Below are 22,534 nucleotides of genomic sequence, written 5' to 3'. Positions count from 1 at the left end.
TATTGGGTATATAATTTAAAGGCATGATATTTATGTACAAAGTGATCTACATGGCTGTTGTGTGGCATGTGCATTATTTGAAACTTTCATCACGTTTTTTGAATGAGGTTGTTCAAAATGGTAGTGGAGTCAGAGTAGGAGAATTAAAATGGGTGAATGTCTGGTGATTGATCACTGTGTTCACGAAAGTGGCGGGTGAATTCCACTGGCACCAGAGTAGACTAAAGGGCCAACAACGCCACTGATATTTCTGGAAGTTGAATTAAATTTGATTGCTACGGCCTCGCCATTCCAGCAGACAAGCTGCATGGGCTGCAAAAAAACGAATTGCAGTAAACACAACTGATTTTGGGTCATTTAAACTTTACGTGCAAAATGATGACACCAGGCTTTGCATTTTGCAGACAATTTGCATGAAGGTTGTGATTAGAGTCATGCACAGGACATGGTGGAATTTACTGTTTGGCTTAGATCTGTGAATGAATATAATAGCGTGACAAGGTATTTGCAAGAAATGTTTTTTATTTACATTAGGTTCAGGGATTTTTGGCCTATTGTGGAAAGTCCTCGAAGACTCGACGACATAGCATCACCAATTTGAAATTCTTCCTAGTACTGAAGGAATTAGAACTGTGGGGGAGTTACTTGTGCAGCAAACTAGTGACATCCAGAATTGACAATGAGGAAGTGGTGCGAGCGATCAGTAACATGGCTGTCAATATTTAGACTGTTGAGAGAGTTAGTGTTTATTTGCTAATTAAGAGAGTTGCATAGCAAGAAAGGTAAGAAATGGTGAAGGAAAGTCGGGTTAGAGCAAGCTATAAGGCAGTCCTAGACTGAGAGTGGACAGGCCGGAAAAGAAAGTTGAAGTGGTTCAAGAGCATGGTGATGAGAGTTACTGGGGTCGGCAAGCCAGTAAAGTTAAGATGAATGGTCGTCGTAGTTTCAGATTTAGAGGGGGCAAGGACATTACAGCCTAAGGGTGGGAGAGTGCTTCAGATGTTACCAGATGGAGGGGAATGAGAACAGTTAATATTGTTAGATCATTATTAGGACATTTCAGTTTGATGAGCTAAGATGCAGCGGCGGCCGCCTCAAATCTCAAGAGGAGGGGTGGGGGGTGATGGAGGCTAATGTGTGTGAAAATAAAATACAATAAACTTAGCTTTACATACGCCACAGTCTCCTGCCCCCTCGCACTCCTCTTCCCTTGATGTGGTGTCCCAGCATTCACTGGGGCACCAGCACAGGCTCCCCAGCAATGCTGGTGCTGCTTTCATGCTAATGCTAGCATAACAGCAGCATCAAGATTGGTCTGAGCGGCTTGGACTGCTGCTCAGACACAATACTGGGGCCTGTGCAGTTTCTCCAGCCCGGTTGTGTTGAACCTGAGACGGCCGGCCAAACACACATGTGCACTTAGATGCACGCTTTCTTCCTCCCCCTTGCCTCACCCCCCTCTTCCATGGCACAGACCCGCCCCGCCCTTCACATGCTTCAGACTGTTTAATTTTTTTGCTCCTGGCTGAGCCAGGGGGATGACCCTCCTTCGCCATTGCAAAAGAGCCACCCCTGCTAAGCTGAATGATGCATTATTTGAGCTAAGCCTGCTTCCCAATAAATCCTCTTTTTCTACAAAGACGAATGTGTTGGTCTTTTTTCTTCCACCAAATAGGGGAGTTAAGATGAACACAGACACACCCACGCACACCATGTCTGTGAAGAAACAACCCGCTTAGACAACCAGCCCCTCCTCAATCTGGACCAAACAGTTCTAGATATGATGTTGAATTAAATAGACATATAATATACTGTACTGAAAACTTTGGTAAAAGGCATGGCATTCATACAAGTGCAGTATTAAGACGCTGCCTATGTAGGTGCATTACATCTGCAAAATAAACAAAGTTACTTAAAAGCACAACACGGCCCACAACACAAAAGTAGGGCTCACAGCAGCACAGGAAATGTGATCCATCTACCTCAAAGTTCTGATTTGAAGAATAATCAATCTTCCTTTTGTTCCAGTATCATCCTGGCTAGGAGCTACCTGGAGCCTAACACCTGAATGCTAGTGCAATGGAATGAAACAAAGGCACACAGCTTGTGATCACCTTATAAGTACTTAGAAGAAACTGCGATTTGGAGGCAGACTGTTGTACTTTGTTCAACCCCTGTATCTGTCTGTAAGAGTAATATAAATAGCAGTTACTCATGTATTTTTTACTTAATTCTTGTAGAGAGATACTCTTCCAAATGCATGCTTTCAGAGCACTTTACACAACACGCCCACATTATACAAAGTCAATAACTCATACATATGTGTGCATCAATGTATAAAAAATGTTACGTAAGACAATGAGGGTTACAAGGTGTAGGAATCACATATTTCTATATTGGTAAGCACTACACGTTGAGTGCATGATCAGGTGAAACACAAAGTGAGGATTTAAAACGTAATACAGTGGTCGAGGTTGATTGTGAAGACTTTATTACTACCTAAAAGAACCTTTTATAGCAACCTTATTGTAAATGCATATTGAAGAATAAGAAACAGGGTTCTAAACCCGATCACTTTGCAGGCAACTCCTTTTTGCCGGTTCATAGTTCACTGTGCTACATTTGTTGTGCTCACAGAGAAAGTGTAGCAGGCGCCTTAACCCCCAAATATATATTTTTTTAAAACAACTAAGTAACCCCGAACAGATTTACTGTCAAGTTTGGCCTCCCTGCCAACTTCTTTGCAGCAGTGTATTTAAAAAATAAATGTAAAAGTTGACTGACTTCGCTTTTCATGCCCCCCGTGACTCCATTGCCTTACCGCTGTCATACCTTAACCCCCAATGTATGGGTTCTCGGAGGAAATGCTTTCCATTTCCAGCACTAGTTTACAATGATTACATCTCTGTTAATATGGCTAGATAGCTCTTGTGCACGGCATTTGTGTTTGGAGAGATGTCTCTGTCGGGGAGTTTAAACTTTTCAGAATGTGGCAGTGACTAGTCCTCAACCAGCATAATGCGTGTAATAGGAACATTAGTGGTGGGGGGGGGAGGCACGAGTTGCAGATATATATCTACCAAGGTTTAGAAGTAATTACATGATGGTGCAACCCATGACAATATCTGCTCGCTTCAAACTTTAACCAAACTAAACCAACCGAACAGTACTGATGCATGACCAGAAGGTGGCAGTCAAATGATTGATTTGGGAAACTCTCATTCCAACGGGAACTTCTCGGAGGTCCGAGCAGTTTTAGCCCCTGTTTAGTTCCCACTGGAAGCAGTTTGTCAGAATTAATGAGATCACTGTAAGTAACAAGCATTTGCAATGCAATGGGTCCCGCGTTTGCTCGAGCTAGATCAATTAGCATTGTAAACTACTAACGGGAGTTTTCTTGCCACAAGAATTGAGATTGAAAAGTAAAACAGTTTCATATAACTAACTGGACTTTTCTTGCCATATAAACTGAAAAGTAAAAGTTTCACATAAGCGAGCCGAAGGCCGCCATCAGCGCAAAGCAGACACACAAAGGGATGTAAAAGTTTGCTCGTAGTGAAACATATCCGCAAAAGTGCATTTATCCATGTAACCGGCAAAAGTGCAATTATCTACGTAACCGGCAAAAGTGCAATTACCTATGTAACAGGGTCGATGTCATGCAAAGCGCTCAACTGCAGCCCAGCGAGATTGCACTGCGAAAAAAGAGAAAAAGTAGACCATAAACCGGACGGAAAACAGCGAGCCTCGTATATTTTCAGTAGTTGGTCGGTGTGCCTGAGGAGGGCTAAACACCGGAAAAGGCATGACGTATGCACGCCTTTCACTAATGAAAGCAAGCAGATTTGAAAAGGCAAGCCCATGAACCAATGAAAGAGACTGATGTGACATGGGCGTGGTTTGAAGCCCAAAGAGAGATTACAACATGGGACGGAGCGCTTTGCGCGCGCCCCTACAAAACAAACATTTGAGCGCGCGCCAGATGGCCTGCTGTATCAGGGCTTTAATTTATACCATTATTACCAAATGCACTAATGGCAGGGTGACACTGAGGCACAACTTCGGGTGGTTTCCTTGTCTCTTGCGCAGAACGCAAGTGATATTGAAACGTTTTTGCCTTAATTACAGTAGTGTTTTTATTTGAGTGACCAAGCAGCACAGTGTTTTCCTTACCCACTTTGTGATGCTTGTGAACCTTGGAACCATAAAGACGAAGTAAATGTGCCAATGTGGTTGACATGATCTCTTAGCATTTCCTGCGGCTGACGTCCACGTATGCCACTTTAAAAGATTCAGCAATGGCGTTGATAACCTCACGAAATTCAGATAAATCATGCAAAGCTGCTTCGCTTGTATTTTTTTACCTTGGTGATGAATGTCTGTGCTATAGAACCTCAGTGTACCTGGAATGCTGAGCAGTTCTGTAGGAGTTACACACTGGTCGGGAGAACACTGCCACGTCACAAACTATGTAGCGATCATTGGCGTCAATTCCCCAAAATGATAGGGATAGTGCAAGTGACATCACATACCCTTTGACCTCAATGATATTTCAGGCAGTGATATCATATCATCTTTGACCCTGAATTGTCCCAAGAAAGCATGTCAAATGACCCTAAGATTCCAACAAATGACATCACTGAAGTTCTGCAATAAATGCATATTTATTAGAGTAGCATTACAGACAAATGTTTCTTTTAGACACCACCTAAATTAGTGTGCTGACTTGCTCTGTGAAAGCCCCTGAAGTGTAGTGAGCAAACAAAGATAGTAAGCAGGGCCTCTTCCAGGGGGTTTGTTACCCAGAGAAAACAAATCTGAAGAATGGATGATATAGTGCATTGTAAAGCTCATTTTCACATAAATTAGCTAAAATGCCATAAGAGCACTTATTAAATGATCAAATCCTTTCATGGTTTGCCAAGCCAATGAAACCTGACATTCCCCAAGAGTTGACCCAATTTGTTTCGAAATGTACTATGGGTGCACCCCATATATCAAAATTTACCTCTATCATGATAGGGCCAGCATTTTACTGTGGGTGACCCCTTTATGCCAAAAATAACATTAAGGCCCTCATTATGACATTGGCGATAAATGCTGCTTACCACCACGCTGACTGCCGCCAATATATCGCTGCGGTGGCAGATATCCGTTATCCATATTATGACACACACACACACCAATCCGACAGAATACTGCCACACACACAAATCCGCCAGCCCAAAGGTCAGTGCTAAAGTGTCAGTATCAACACCCATACTGTTACGCCAACAAAACAACGGCCAACACATTATGACACATGAATCACCACGGCAGACATTCAATGGCGCTAAACCATTGGTGGTATATACCGCCTCACTAAGAATAGACAGAATGGACACCCACAAACAAAACAACACTAAATTGGCCAATACTAAAAACACACAACTGACATTCATACATACACCACACTCACACACCCACACCACTATAAAACACACACCCACATTACCCACAACCCTTTGCCAACACCAAAAGACTGCAAGATTTAGCCAGACATCACAGAGAAGACTACACACACACTAATGACACCATACATCCGTCACGCACCCCACATCACACACCCCACCACATCACTCAACACACTCTCACCAACACACAACATACAACACCCATGGCACCACAAAGGCACCCCCGTTTCACTGAGGAGGAGTTAAAGGTCATGGTGGAGGAAATAGTCAGGGTAGAGACACAGCTGTTTGGAGCACAGGTACAGCAGATTTCCATTGCAAGGAAGATAGAGCTATGGCGGATTATCGTAGACAGGGTGAACGCCGTGGGACAGCACCCAAGAACAAGGGACGACATCAGGAAGAGGTGGGATGACCTATGGGGGAAGATATGCTCAATTGCAGCAAGGCACCAGCTCGCCAAACAGAGGACTAGCGGTGGACCCCCACCTCCTCCCCACAGCTCACAGCATGGGAGTGGCAAGTACTGGCATTACTGCATCCTGAGGGACTTGCTGGAGTAGCCTGAGGACTGGACACTAGTAAGTCAACATTTACTACCTATCACCCCCATACCTGAATGCCATCTCACACCCACACACAAATCCGCCAGCCCAAAGGTCAGTGCTAAAGTGTTGGTATCACTACCCATACAATTATGCCAACAAGCAACTCCCACCACATTATGACGCATGAATTACCATGGCGGACATTCAGTGGCGCTAAACCATTGGCAGTACATACCGCTGCGCTCAGCATGGACACCCACAAACAAAACAACACTACATTGGCCAATACTAAAAACACCCACTTGACATTCATACACACACCACACCCACACCACTATAAAACACCCCCCCACATTACCCACAACCCTTTGCCAACACCAAAAGACTGCAAGAGTTAGCCACCGACATCACAGAGACAACTACACACACACCACTGACACCCATACATCCGTTACGCACCCCACAACACACACCCCACCGCATCACTCAACACACTCTCACTAACACATAACATACAACACCCAAGGCACCACAAAGGCACCCCCGTTTCACTGAGGAAGAGTTAAGGGTCATGGTGGAGGAAATTGTCAGGGTAGAGCCACAGCTGTTTGGAGCACAGGTACAGCAGATTTCCATTTGAAGGAAGATGGAGCTATGGCGGAGAATCGTAGGCAGGGTGAACGCTGTGGGAAAGCACCAAAGAACAAGGGACAACACGGGGGAAGGTACGTTCCATTGCAGGAAGGCACCAGCTCGCCATACAGAGGACTAGCAGTGGACCCCTACATCCTCCCCCAAAGCTCACAGCAAGGGAGGAGCAAGTACTGGCATTACTGCATCCTGAGGGACTCGCAAGAGTAGCCGGAGGACTGGACACTGGTAAGTCAACATTTACTACCTATCACCCCACCATACCTGTATGCCATCTCACACCCTCACTCCCATCACTCCACTCCATTCCACGCACTGCACCTACACATATGACTAACCCCAATGCCAACCCCTGCATGCAATACTAATGCGTGGACACCCTTCCCAGCCCTGCATGGACACCCATCACCAAAGCATGCACAGCATAGGGAAACTAACAATCCCACAATACATCACCATACACAAACAAAAGGTGGCAGGGAAACAGCAACCATAGAGGGGAAGCCATGGATGTACCCTATATCATACACATGAAGCATAATACATCACTTACATCCCCACAGGTACCCCAGCCAATGTCAGTGGAGAGGCGTGCCATGACTATCCAGTCCCCCAACAGAAGATGCCCCCAGTGATGACAGTAACTCTGGACTTCTGGATCTAGATGACCTACCTGGCCCATCAGGGAACACTGGACAGCCGGTCACCCAAGCCCACTCACAGACCACCACAGAGCCTCCCCCATCAGGATTCAACACCACAGCACCCACCCAGCGTCCCCAGAACACGTCAATCAGCAGTGTGCCCACCTGTACAATGACCCCAGGCCATACCTCGCCCCCAAGACAATCAGGGACCTGGGGGTCAGTGGCAGTGGGCACACCATTCAGGGGACAGAGGCACAGGTCAACAGGGACACTGAGAGGACTGCTGTACACCAAGGGGAGGACAGGAGCAAGGAACCGACTCTCCAGGAGGCACTCTCCGAGATCCTGGGAGCCTACCAACATTCCCAGGACACAATGGGCCAGATCCTAGACAATGTGCAGGAGAACAGGAAGGTGCAGGAAGGACAGTATCAGGTGATCAGGGAGGACTTGCAGGCCATTAACACCACCCTGATTTCCATAGCAGGGGTGTTGGCAGACATGGCTAACATCATGAGGGAGGCATCAGCACACCAGTGGGCCCCTACCACTAGACAGTCCATTGACCAGCCCTCCACTTCCGCTGCCGCTAGTGGGCAGGAGACCCCACCACAGAACCCACAGGCCACCAGCATCCCTCCCCTGCAGAAGGTGAACCACCCCACAACCGTTCCCTGCGACCCAGACAGAAGCTTGAGACACTTGCCGAGACCACCGCCAGGAAATGAGACTCTCCTGATTGTCCCCCTTGTGTCCCACCCTGTCACCTTGTCCACTTTGAACTGCTGTTGCTCCCCTTCCTGTGGCCCCTTGGACACTGGACCTGTGCTACAAAAAGACTGGAACTATACCCTGGACTTTCCTCCATCATCACCCCATTCCATTACACTTTCCCCTCAATTTCTTAGCACTACAATAAACACCCTTGGGCACAACTCGACTACTTGTATGTCATGTGTTGAAAATGTGTATTCTTGGAAACAGTTACATCCATTGCAAATGTAATGTACATTGTGAGAGCATAGACATAATGACCTGTAGCTGGCTGTAGTCAGCACATCAGTACACAGTTGTTATATCACCAACATCCTAAAATGACAAATCATAGGTGACAGTAAGTAGAGGTAAAAGGAAGTGAATGCCATCATGCCACAGCCACACAGAATACACCAATAGTCATAGAAATGTTAATCTGCTCTGTCTCATCTGTGTGTCATTGGAAGTACTGATGGATAACTTGTCTTCCGTTGTACTCATCCTCAGCCTCCTCATCCTCACTGTCAGCAGGATCTACTGCTGCCATAGGGGCATCTCCAGTCTCCTCCTCCTGCAGAAAAGGTACATGGTGTCTGAGGGCCAGGTTGTGCAACATGCAGCATGCCACTACTATCTGGCAGACCTTCTCGGGTGAGTAGCACAGGGATCCACCTGTCAGATGGAGGCACCTGAACCTGGCCTTCAGGAGGTCGAAGGTCCTCTCGATGATTCGTCTGGTTCACCCATGTGCCTCATTATAACATTCTTCAGCCCTTGTCCTGGCATTCCTCACAGGGGTCAACAGCCACGATAGGTTTGGGTATCCAGAGTCACCTGCAAGTATTGAAAGACAACATTTAGCCACACACAATCCTATGGGGTTGGCACCATAGGCATACACTAACATACATCGGGTGGGGACCAAGGCTCACCTATTAGACACACCCTGTGCCTCTGTAGTTGGGCCATCACATTTGGGATGCTGCTATTCCTCAGAACAAAGGCATCATGCACCAGCCCAGGATACTTAGCATTGACGTGGGAGATGTACTGGTCCGCTAGGCACACCAACTGCATATTCATTGAGTGGAAACTCTCACGATTCCTGAACGCCTGTTTATTCTGGCGGGGGGGGGGGCAAATGCAATATGTGTCCTGTCAATTGCACCAATAATATTGGGGATGTGTCCCATTGCATAGAATCCGGCCTTCACAGTGGCCAAATCTCCCACCTGGGGGAAAGCTATGTAGCTGCACATGTGTTTTACCAGGGCAGACAAAACTCTTGCCAGCACAAAAGAAAACATTGGCTGTGACATTCTTGCTGCCAAGCCCACTGTCACTTGGAAAGAACCAGTTGCCAGGAAATGGAGCACTGATAGAACTTACACAAGAGGGAGGGATCCCAGTGGGATGACGGATAGCTGATATCAGGCCAGGCTCCAACTGGGCACACAGCTCTGTGATTGTGGCCCTCTCCAGTCTATAGGTGAGTATTATGTGGCTGGCATCCAGTGTAGCCAAGTCCATCAAAAGTCTGTACACGGAGGTATGTCTCCACCTCCTATTCATCCGCAGCTGTAGGTATCTAAGGGACACAAGAGTGAGTAGGCTGTCACAATTGGAACAACAAAACCACAACTGCACTCCACATGGTGCACTTATGTATTGGGACAGTGTAAATGGTGAAGTATGTGCCAATCTATTCTGTGACGCACTAATTGTCAATAGGCCTGTTTCCCCCCTGAAATGGCGACCTCCTGTCCTTTATGGAGGGACAGGTGGAAGTGAGGTAATTCAGCCGATGTTGGGCATTATGGTGGAAGGCAGTCTTGCACCACCGAGGACGTGACCACCATTTTCTGTCTGATTCCTCACTTGCTTACTGACCTTCAACAGAACACCTACAATGCATGTGCTGCTGTGACCTGTGTCTGGAACCTACCATGGCCCGTGTGACCGGGGAAAGGGCCCCAGCCTTCACTTCGGAGGAGTTGGAGTGACTAGTGGATGGGGTCCTACCCCAGTACATACATCTGTATGGGCCTTCAGACCAACAGGTGAGTACACTTTTGGCACAATGCATGTGGGAAGGATGCATGGAGATGTGTGTGCAAGCATCGAGTAAGGGGGTGGTGGGGTGAGAGGAATGTCTAGTGGCAGTGTACATGTTGTGCGCTGGGCTGGGCTATGTGTGTGCCAATGGTGATGGAAATGGGTATGGTGGGCCATTTGTGTGACAGACTGGACTGTTTGTCCAATGGTATTCTACTGTCTGTATTGCCTCTGCAGGTCAGCGCCCATCAAATGAAGGGAATATGGCGTGCCATCGCCAAGGACGTATGGACCATGGAGGTCTATGGCAGGCGGAGCACCCACTGTCAGAAACAGTGGGAGGACCTGAGATGCTGGGCACGGAAGACCGTGGAGGCCCAGCTGGGGAGGGTCTCCCAACGAGGAAGGGGTGTCCATCGGACCCTGACCCCCCTTATGGCCCGCATACTGGCGGTGGCCTAACCTGAGTTGGATGGGCACTTGAGGGAATCACGGCAGCCACAAGGGGGTGAGTACAGTGGGTATCAATACATATTTTGGCTGGTGGGGTGGTATCCGGGTGGTGGATGTGTGTTCCCCAATCCCGGACCAGACATTGCAGCGTGGGTCAACTGAAGGGTAATGGGTGCGTGGCAAATATAGGTAACCTAGCTTGTTAGCAGTCTATTTCAGCCAGAGCATTGTGGGTCCTCATCTTGCCTTAGTGACTAACCATATCACTGGTAGTGCAATGCATAGTGCTTAAGCCTGTTGCCTGAGTGTGATGGTGATGTGCAAGCAAATAGTGGTATTGATGCAGTCATTGACCAAGTGTATTCTTTGTCTCCCCCCCTTTCTTGTTTTGTCATCCTGTCCTTGTGTGCATTAGCATCATCTGGCGGATGAGCAGGGGCGCCAGCGACAGAGGGAGCTGCATCCCACAGGACCCAGGAGGCAGAGTCCACCGACGCTGAAGGAACCAGTGGGACGGAGGGCAAGGAGAGCACTACGGCAGAGACTGGAGGAGACAACACAGACTCCGATATCTCCTCCGATAGTGGCGGACACCTCTGTGACCACCCCAGCTGCAGGTACAACAGAGATTGATTCAGGCTCTGGCCTCCTCTCTGATGGCAGCCATTGTCCCCCCTCCAACTACCGTTTCCCAGTCCCATTCCCATCAACCCCAACCCATCCCAGGCACACATGCAGACGAGCATGCACACAAGACAACACCCAAGAGTGGCACAGGCAGGCACAAGCACCACACTTCATCCCACAAGCACTCACGCAAACACCATACAGTTGCAGATGCAACTACATCCACTGTCTCCCCCTCCTCCAGGTCCCTACCAGTCACATCCACACTCACACCTGCATGCACTGCCTCAACATCCACCACCAGCATCATCACACCAAGCAGCACACACACCTCACTAGCAGACACCTCCACAACATCCATCCACTTGTCCCCTGTGTCCTCTCCCACCGTGTCTGTCCCCCCCACTAAAGGACACAAACGCAAGCACTCAGACACCCAACAGGCATCCACACACACTGCCCATGCACCTTCAGCCAAGTCCAGCAGATGTACACCTCCAACAACTGCTCTCTCAACCTCCACCCCATCCCGCCTCCCTCCCCACCATCCGTAAGAAGCTTTTCCTTGCCCAACTTGACCTCTTTCCTCCCTCTCCCCCGTCCTGCCCATAGAACCATAGTGCCAACCAGCCAGGCCAGCACCTCAGCTAAACAGTTCACGGGGACAGTGGATTCACCTCCTAGTCACGGTGGCAGGACTGTGAGGGATTCCACTCAAACACCCAGAAAGGGGAAGGAGCCCACAATACCTACAGCCAGGAAGGAGCCCACAACACCGACAGCCGGGAAAGGGAAGGTACCCGCACCTCCTGCCATGGAGGGAATGAAGCCCTCAACTCCATCAGAGGCTGGGAGGTTGAAAGCACCATTACCACCGCCATCACCTGTGGTCACGGAGCCCTCACCGCCAGCAGAGGTAGGCCAGGAGGCACCATCACCTGTTGCCACAGAGCAGCCCTCACCACCAGCTGAGGCAGTGCAGCTATCACCGCCAGCGGAGGACATGTAGGCCACCCTCCAGGGACTGCTGCACAAGGGGCCCCCTCCAGAACCAGTGGGCATGTTCCCCACCTGAGAGACTGGGGTCTTGCTCTCCCCAGCAAAGACAAATGGGCATGGAGCCCCCTCCAGAACCAATGGGCATGTTCCCCAGCTCAGAGACAGTGACCTTGCACTCCCCAGCAAAACAAAAAGGCATGGATCCCCCTCCAGAACCAGCGGGCATGTTCTCCACCTGAGAGACTGTGACCTTGCACTCCCCAGCAAAGACAAATGGGCATGGATCCCCCTCCAGAACCAGTGGGCATGTTCCGCACCTGAGAGTCTGTGGCCTTGTGCGCCCAGCAAAGACAAATGGGCATGGGGCCCCCTCCTGAACCGGTGGGCATGTTCCCCAGCTCAGAGACTGTGGTTTGCACTCCCCAGCAAAGACAAATGGGCATGGAGCCCCCTCCAGAACCAGTGGGCATGTTCCCCAGCTCAGGGACTGTGACTTGCACTTCCCAGCAAAGGCAAATGGGCATAAAGCCCCCTCCAAAACCAGTGGGCATGTTCCCCACCTGAGAGACTGTGGTCTTGCACTCGCCAGCAAAGACAAATGGCCATGAAGCACCCTCCTGAACCAGTGGGCATGTTCCCCAACTAGGAGACTGTGACCTTCACTCCCCAGCAAAGACAAATGGGCATGGAGCCCCTCCAGAACCAGTGGGCATGTTCCCCACCTGAGAGACTGTGACCTTGCACTACCCAGCAAAGACAAATGGGCATGGAGCCCCCTCCATAACCAGTGGGGAATTTCCTTTATTCCGCAGAGGTGCCCCCTATCTCTCTGAGGTGCCTGCCCACTTGCAAACTGATGCTCTTGCGGTGTTCTCTCCAGATAATGTCAGAATAGAAGTTGGGCCTTGGACTGTGCCCTGTGGCCTTGTGTGCCCTTATGACTTTGGACTGGGCATTGGGCCTTTGTGAACATTTGTATATATTTGGTTTGTGTGGTGGGTTTTGCTATGCTAATACATTTTCTGGTCTTTGTGTTATTCTTCTGTGTGTTGTGTGCCATTGGTTTACATTTACAGCTGGTTGTGTGAATGGTGTGTGTTGTGCGTGTGTGTGTCACTCTAATTTTCCTCCCTCCCTCCCTCCCTTGTGTGCTAGGTGGCTGTACTCACCGGTGGAGCATAACGTAGAAGGTCATCGGGAAGACTTGCAGTTCGGGTTCCATGGCAGCGTTGTTCTTCCCTGTATCTCCGATGGTGAGACCTTTCACTTCTGAGTTCTGTTTCCACCAGGCTTTTGATGACGTTGGTACCGCCCTGGAAAAGGTGGCAGATTCATGTGTCATGATATGGTGGGCGTTACTTTGTCTTTCTCCTGGCTGTTGACAGCTACTGCCATGCTGAGTGTTGTTTCTGCCCTGGCGGTTGGTGTGGTATATTGTCTGTCTATGGAAGTTATCACCGCCATGGTCATAATTTGGCGTTACTTACCGCCAGCCTGTTGGCAATCATCTTGTCATAGTTGCCACCCTCCCATAAGCCAGGTGTTCCACTGTTATGCCAAGAACTGGTTCCCTTGTGCTAGCACTAGTACCAGCATTTTGCCACTAGTGAACAGCAGAAAGATTGTCATGCAAACACTTGGCACCAGTAGTCTGGATTACGACAAACCTCTCTATGCCAGAATCTCCGAACAACTCCTACACAGAGTCCAAATCACCCAGAACACCACTGCAAGACTCTTACTCGACCTCCCTTGCCCTATCCACATTAAATTGAACCTCAGGAAGCTTCATTGGTTCCCCATTTACAAGTGCAGTTCATTCCAAACTTTTCAAACACTCACATACAAAGTCCTACACAACACAGGACCAGAATACCTGAACAGCTGCATTCACTTTTACCAACCCACCAGACACCTGCATTGTGCCTCACTCTCACTTTCGCACATTCCCTGCATCTGCAAAAGCAAAACTGGAGGTAACTCATTCTCCTTCATCACATCCAAGACCTGTAATGACCTCCATCAACACATCAGATCCTCCTTCTCACTTCTTGAGTTCCGCAAGAAGCTGAAGACCTGGCTCTTCATATAAGCATGGGGACCACAAGCCTACACATCTGCTCAAGCACCTGGATACCCTCTCGGGTGATCAGTGCGTTATGCAAATCAATATAACATAACATATGCCAAAAAAATTCTCAGGCATGTTAGTATTTTTTCATGGGTGTCCTATAGGCAATGAATTAGCTCTTTTATGCCAGTACCTAGTATTTTACCTTTAGTGCTCTTTATGGCAACACGTATCCACAGTGTGCCAATCTTTTGTCATATCTGACTTTCATGCTAAGAATTCCCTGAAATATACCAGCACCAGTATTTTGCCTGGACAATAGTTATCTTCAATAAGTCAAGGCCAATGACAAACCTAAACACGTAAGATCATATTCTCACTCCCACTCACATCACCCACTCACACTCATTGTCTCACTCACACTTATTCTCACTCATACTCTCTTACATCCCCTGACACATTCGTTCTAACTCACTTGCATTTACACTTAATCTTTCTCACTCATTCACAGTCACTCAATCTCACACAATCTCACTCATTATCTGTCAGTGACTCACATTCACACATTCGCATACATAAACACACTCTCACTGCAAGTGTGCACACAACATACATATAAAACCAGTTTTGCCCATCACAGCTGCCACCGAAGGTCCTGTTCCAACTAAGCGTGCTCCAATTTTTGATTACACTAATACTGAATAATACAATATTATTCACTAAAAGTATAATGAAAAATGGGAAGAAAATAAGGAATGTGGAGCCGCCCCTGTGTTTTTGGCTCTGATTTTGCCACCTTTGAGGCCAGAGTCACAAAGGCATTACTAGGTGTCACAAGGGGTAAGCCGGGGGTCACAGCTTTGACCTCTAGTGACCCCTAAATTATGTCCTGACACTAAGGGCAACAGTGAAGGGAAAGATGTGCAAGGTTGCCAAGAGGCATCTTCCTTCAAGCAGTCCTTGCCTTTTATTGAACAACGTTCATGCTGTAATTTTTACACCACATGAATAATTTGTCAAAACGAAGATTTTAAGTCCCTGAATGAAAAGTGCTATTGAGTTAAAAATAAAAAACAAGACTGGATCATGGTGTCATATACAATACAACATGATGGCCCACTGGTAGCTTTTTGTGTCCATGTAAAAATTCTTGAGTGTGCCAGAAAATACAGTAGAACACTGAGCACAGTAACCTTGATTTGAAGTGCATATGGCACTAACCTAAAAAGTACGTTTTGAACGCAGCAGAAGACTTGACAGATTTCCATACAAGAACCTCAGCAATCTGGCCTGCATAACTAAAACCTGTATTTCAATGTTCATTTATTTTGCTGATCATTGTTCATTGAAATGCACAGGTGACTTGTTTCTGTGGCACCCTTCCTGCCATGTTTGTTAACTCAAAGACTTACTGTTCACAGAAGGTGTTGTGGTGTTCAGATAGTTAAGTTGGCCGGTAGAACCTCCTGCTCTTTTTTGCTAGCCCCAGATGAGATGTCCTGCATATGCACTTGTACAACAATACACATCCCTGAACCACACTCTTCTTGCAAGTGGGGCTTTGTGCCTTCTCCTTCCCCCTGATTGGTCATTCCCAATTCGCTGAGCCCTGCCTTCAGCATGGCTTCACTGTGAGCAGCATTGGAAATGAAATCCTTAACTGAAACGTATGTTTCAAGGCAGAATTTGTCGAAAATGGAAAGCCTGTATGTTTGGTGACTTTGTGAGTTGCACAATGTAAACGAGGTTCATTAGGACCCTGTTACCCTTTGTTCTTGCCTCTGCTTTTTATCCTGTCAGTCTTGGGGTTGCCACAACAGTGCTATTGGTCGCAATGGACAATCCAGGGGTCGCATATGCTACCTCTAAAGGATGTTCATGGTAGGGAGGAGACTAGAGATTCTCCATTTCAGAGCCATTGCAGTTGAACTCACCGCAACCCACACTACTGTCTTTCAAATATACATTAAAACACATGTTTATCATTTATGTTTGCTCTGATCACTATATGCTTCCCTTTGTAGAAAAGAGAAGGGCACAGATACTGCTTTGACTGTTCTGTATTGTAAGAGTAAGCCTTTGTCCCACACTGGTTCTTCTACATCTGGGTATGCTTGTCTCCAGTCATGCTATCTGTACTTTACCCTACAGTGCAATGCAAAGTGTAAAATGTGGCTGTACTCACTCCAAACATATTCCATGGTACAAACCATAGCTTTCTTCAATTCATTTAGGACACATTACAAAAGGTTATAAAGTTTCTTCCAGATATCGGAGTCGAGGAATTGACCGGCTGGGCCGAACAGAAGATTAGAAACTTGTCAAACTTGCAGCCCCAGCTGAGCATGTCTGAACCCAATGGAGTGAAAAAACAAACTAACATGGAGTTGGTGCCCATGCACGTTACCAACTAAGGGAGGAGTCACTATATACCTTGTGACTCGGAAGATTTATTTGAAGAAAAACAACTTTCAAATGTCTGATCGCAACACAATATGACTGGTGTATGCTGAGCATGTGTTTCTATAGCAACACGATACAAACCTATTATTTTTTGTTCAATCTAACAACACATTAGTTTGCCAGTGCCCCTCAAAGCTACAAATAAAACATAACACTTTCACTCTTACAGGTTTCCTCAAGGTAATGTATAATGAGTGTTGGGCCTGGCCTTTCTGCAGGGTCACCCCAGATCTTTGCTTTCCTTTGCCTGACCCGTTTTTGTTGGCATTTAGTGTGTGCGCTCTCCATTCTAAACATGATAAAATTGGTAAAGACCTAAGAGATAAATTTTATCTATTGACAGAACCCTACTATATGGTACTACATGTACCCAGATCCTGTAAATTGAATTCTGCAAGATAGTTGCAGTACTTATTGTGCACCCACTCAAGTATCGCTGATGTGCAGTTTGAAGCTGCCTTTTCGACCTAGCAAAATAAACCTTTTGTGAGGTTTAAACCTTCCTTTTTAATATGTATCAGTCTCCGATAAGGTAGGCCCACACTGCTCATAGACCAAACACAAATGGGCACCCTGTAATCCCCAGAAGAAGGGTATTATCATCATTCACACAAAATGTTCTACCAGGAAATAATTAGTTAGACAAAACTGTAACGGCAAGACATGGAAAATATATTGACCTATCATGTATGTCAATTCTTACCTTTCAAGAAAAGAATAACATACACACTATTACAAATGCTGTCAATTTGTATTTCTCAGGAGAAAAAGGAAAAAGAGATAGTCAGTGAAAAAGTGTAAAATATTATATACAAAATTTATAAACAATTTACCAGATGCCCAATCCTCCGCAGAATACTGAATGCAGGGTTTGAAACCCAAAACAATACACTATAAGTGTCCTGTATCCAACAACAGGCTAAAAGGCCAGACAGGAAAACAAGTCAACGTTTCTACCCCTTATTAGGGTGAATCCTCCAGGGTCATCATCGGGACAAAGTAAAGTAAAAGTAGACACCTATGAGTAAGGGTAACTGAAAATAAGACCTGTCTCAACAAACAAAACTATACAAACTAATTGTGGAGATCTAGAAGAACAAGTCTTACCAAACCATAACAAATCAGGGTCAAAGTTCCTGAAAGGAATCCCATTCACATTTCTTTCTGTGGGAAATGAAAAGATACCACACTTACTGATTTTAGGGAATCAATCCCAGAGGTAGAGGATAGGGGAAACAAAGGAGCATAGAGAAGGAATATGAAGAGAAGAAAAAAGAGAAAAGAAAAAGAAAAAAAGAAAAAAGTTGTCCTGTGGTAGAAGCCCACATAAAATCTGAGGAAGCAGGGTTAGGGTCAGGGAAGGTGAGTGTGCTTGCACAGGAAAGCAGAATGAAGTGTGGACATATAAGCAAGCTAGTGTTACACCGTTTGACATCCACTCCATGTACCGTGTAACCAACACCTCTAAAGCCAAAACATGGCACTGCCCAGTGTACTCTGCCAGTGTACTTTGTGTAGGGGTCTCAGTATGCTGTCAGAATAACATAAGTACAAATAACCTTAAAATGAGGGACTCTCTCTGGAAGCAAACGAAACATTGAAAGGCATTCAAATCACTCATCACTATACATCCCCAAAGTTTATTTCCTAAACATATGCATGTCTTCACAGAGTAAGTGCACCAGGGAAGCATTAATGCAAGGCATAAGCCTGGGAACCCCTCCCTCAATGAGCGGCCAGTGGGGTCTCAACCACTACTAAATTACAAAAATGCTCATAAGGTCGGAAATCCCTATTGCCCAAGGCACAGAGCGTCTCGTCCACGTAAGTGCTCTTATAAGGAACAGAGAAATCCCTTTTCCTGCACGCCTCGTCTGCTTGGCTCTTCAGCTTGGGTGCCACAAATCCAAAACCAGGAAGTGAAGGTGCCAGTGAAGGACTGCATTTACAAAGACCTCACATGGTATGGCTTCCAGAAGGAGTGCTGAAAAAGACAAGAGCTCTAAGCCCACACAGGAAGCGGGGAAATGGCGAGTAGGAAAACCTCATTCAAAATGACTGGTGGGAACTAAAACGCTAACCCCATGCAGGAGATGGGAAAAACACATGCAGGAAAGCTTCACTAAATACAACTTCTGAGTAGATTATGGAAGGATACTTGAGCTACAGCGATGCAGCAAGCACCACCTGAACCCTATTGTTGGTCACTGTTGGAGTGAGTCCTGATCCCCGCCAGGCCCTGGAACCAAACTGAACTCTAGGTGAGAATTCCAAAATTTGGAGTTTAACAGTGAGAACAGTAAGCTGGCTCCTTCATCAGAAATGGTCGCTGCATCTCGCACCAATTCGAACCTGCTCTTTGTGCCAAACAGCGACTGTCCACGTCTCTCATGAACATGAAATCCAGTGATGACCTGCTCCTCAATCGACCAACAATTCCCTCACGAACCCGACCGATGCAAAGCCTCAGCTGTGGCTCCAGGGTCGACCTGAACTCAGAGAAGTTAAACTCTTCACTGGAACAAACCTGGTCCCAATACCTGAACCGTGCTCATTGTGATTTGTATGAACAGGTGGCTTTGACCCAGTCCAGCACAACCACATGCCCGAGGGTGTTGCTTTGTCCTTTTTAGCACTATTTTCACCTAGAACTTTAAGCATTGATCATTCTGGTTCTACTTATTGGATTTTTGTCATTTGTATGTCATTTTATTTATTACAATTAACTCTGTTTTCTAATTTGTTTTGGGATTTTTCCTCTGTTGTGTATTCACATTATTGCTGCTTGAGAGTTGTAGAAATAGTTTGCAAATTGCTTCTAAATTAACCTTCAGTGCCTTTCTGCTGAGCTACCAGAGAGCTAAGCACAGGTGTTCTTAGTGACTTTTGTGGTTCACCCTGACAAGTATTGTGTTTATAACTCGACTGGGGCTCCCACCCCTCTCCAATAATAACCTAGGCCCATATTTATACTTTTTTAGCGCCGCATTTGTGCCGCTTTTTAACGCAAAAGCGGCGCAAACTTACAAAATACAGTTGTATTTTGAAAGTTGCTCCTCTTTTGCGTAAAAAAATGACCCAAATGCGGCGCTAAAAACGTATAAATATGGGCCCTAGTTTCTTACAGAGAGCAATCTCTATAAACAGCTTCTAATGTTTAAAGTTTGCATTATAGAAAAATGCTATTCAGAGTCCATTCATATCAGTTAGAAGACACAAACATTTTGCGTCTACCAGTCATTTATTATCTTCACATTCAATCTAATTAGTTGATGCTAGGCTAAATCTTTCCCACTTTAGGCGTATCTGACCCATATTTGCGTGTATTACAAAGTCAAACAGGAATTTGCTCCTACCTTATTCTGAAATTAGATATCATGAAAATATATATTCGGGATAGAAAGCCTGAGATATACATTATAATGTAATCTGTCTTGGCTACACTTACCTGAGGACAATATACGCACATAATAAGTCATCATATTGGCGACTCGTATTGAGAGTACCCTATCTAGCTAATATATAAATAGTGGCCATTTAGACAAGATGAACAATTTTTGTTGTTCTTGTTTTGCAACAAGAAATGAGAAAGTTCGAATTTAACTATGTAATGCAAATCAATTATGAGCCGCAGATGTGTAAAAGGACAGGAATGTATTCTAATATCAAATAGATTCATTTGTATGCAATCCAAAACATGAATACATATAATTTATTCCGTTGAGGAAGCCAGTAGAGAGGAAAGCACTCTACGTTTACAAATAGCCACAGTGCGAGCTTCTAAGTAAGAACATTTGCAGACTTTTTTCAGATTGGCAAAACATACGAATTTTTAATCTCCAAATATTCCCCTTTGTTTTCTTTTGGCGGGTATCCTTCTCTGCAATGCCCCTCTGCACCTCTCTTCCTGTTCCTTCTTTTCCTGTGTCCACTCTGAAGACTGGATGATCTCAGTATCTTGATGCAGTTATGTTTAGCGTCAGGACATGGCATTGGTATACCTGCCCCTAGTAGCCATGGAACTGATATGCATTTTAGACCCAGGAAAAGATGAACTAGAGTCCTGTTACTAATGGGTCGTTGAGATTCGGGCCCTGGCAGATCCTGATTGCCACTGGACTGATACAAACCTATGAGCTCTTGCAAACCTGGCACAGGGAAACTTTACTCCATGGGCTCTTCCACTGATGTTGATCAGTGTTTCTGGCCCCACATGGCACTCTTTTGATGGGATCTGTCCTTGAAAGTTAGTATTTAGCATTGATTAGATCACCATTGTTACAACTGACAGCGTTAGGTGGTCCTCCACCAAAATTTTTGTCTACTTGCCTCCATTTTTGCTGAATTCGTTTTTTTGTTTGCCTTAGTCCTCTGTGCACTTTTCCACTGCTAACCAGCTTGTACTCCCTTCTCTAAAAATGGTTTGATTGATATATACCTAATTGGCATATTTAATCTACTTATAAGTCCCTACGGAGGTGCACTATATGTGCCCAGAGCCTGAAAAATGAAATGCTGCTAGTGGGCATGCAGCACTGATTGTGCCACCCACCTAAATAACCCTTTAAACATGTCCAAGGCCTGCCATTACAGTCTGAAGGCAGTGTCACACTGCCATGTCGACTTGGCTTTTAATACCCTTTGCCAACACCTTAAACTCCCCTTATACTTCATATGTCACTCCTAAAGTAGGCCATGGGTTGCCCATAGGGCAGGGTGCTATGTAATAAAAGGTAGGACATGTGCCATTCAGTTTTGCATTCCTGGTAGAGAAACACTCCCAAATTTGTTTTTTACTGTAATTCCTGATTGAGAGGAAGTAGATCTGTCATGTTTAGTACCTATGAAATTAAAACAATAAATCATCTTTAATGGTAAAGTCAGATTTATTGTTACAATTTTGCAAATGGCACTTTTAGAAACATTACATTTTCCTGCTCTTAGCCCTGTGTGCCTGCAGTCTGTCTCTGATCACTTGTATGGGGTGGGTGACAGCTGGGCTTTGTGTATTCCCTCTAGACCACCACACACAATGGAGTTTAGGTGTGACTTGATGGGCCCTGCTTGCCACCCTGACAGGATGGGAGGGATTTGCTGGCCATAGCCTCACACATCTGATTAGGCTGTGTCCTTCCCCAACACAAAGGGCTGCATACCCACCTGTGGTGAGTCTGGAGACAGGTTAGTAAGGGCGGACCTATGCGCACTTCAAAGACTTCTTTGAAGTCTCCCACACATCAAAGGCACCACTGGGTGTAAGACCTGGACCCCATACCCTATCACTTCAGTACACGTCTGGACCTGTGGATAGCCTGCCAGGAAGAAGGATTGTGCTGCTACAAGGACTTCCAATCTGCTGGACTTCTGCTCTGGAAGAACTGCTGCCTGGCTGTGCTGACCTTCTGCCCTCCTGCCTGGGTGAGAAGGACTGGACCTGCTACTCTCCAACCCAGAACCTACAGTGATTCCAAGGGCCAGCTGAATGGTCTCCTGATCTAAAGTCTGGGTGACATAAAATACTTACAGCCAACCCAACTCTTCCACCTGTGAGCCTAACCTGCCAAGTGGGGCCACCCTAGTCCTGGTCCCTTAGAGGTAGATCTTCAGCTGTTGCTCCAGAAGAACCATTGCATCTCCACCAGTGTGTGAACAGAACCAGTGCATCTCTGCCATTGCATGGATAAAACCGGGTCATTGCTTTCGGAGCCAGTATTGCAGTGTTTCACTTGGCGCAAGGTCCCTGCATCTTTGTCAATGACAGTCTAGATGCTGTACTCTGCATCGCAGTCCCTCCACATATTGGATCAGCGC

The 22,534-nt window shown here is 46.3% G+C and overlaps 1 protein-coding gene across 1 annotated transcript in view; it reads left to right on the top strand.

The window, feature by feature from the left end:
- The window catches only part of GYS2 (glycogen synthase 2), a 498,387-nt gene that overhangs the window by 454,913 nt on the left and 20,940 nt on the right, over positions 1–22,534 (top strand). The gene's annotated exons all lie outside the window — the stretch shown is intronic.

Source organism: Pleurodeles waltl, chromosome 4_1, assembly GCF_031143425.1.
Source record: "Pleurodeles waltl isolate 20211129_DDA chromosome 4_1, aPleWal1.hap1.20221129, whole genome shotgun sequence".
NCBI lineage: Eukaryota > Metazoa > Chordata > Amphibia > Caudata > Salamandridae > Pleurodeles > Pleurodeles waltl.
The sequence above is the reverse complement of the archived record's forward strand: the minus strand, read 5'-3'. Positions and strand labels throughout refer to the sequence as shown.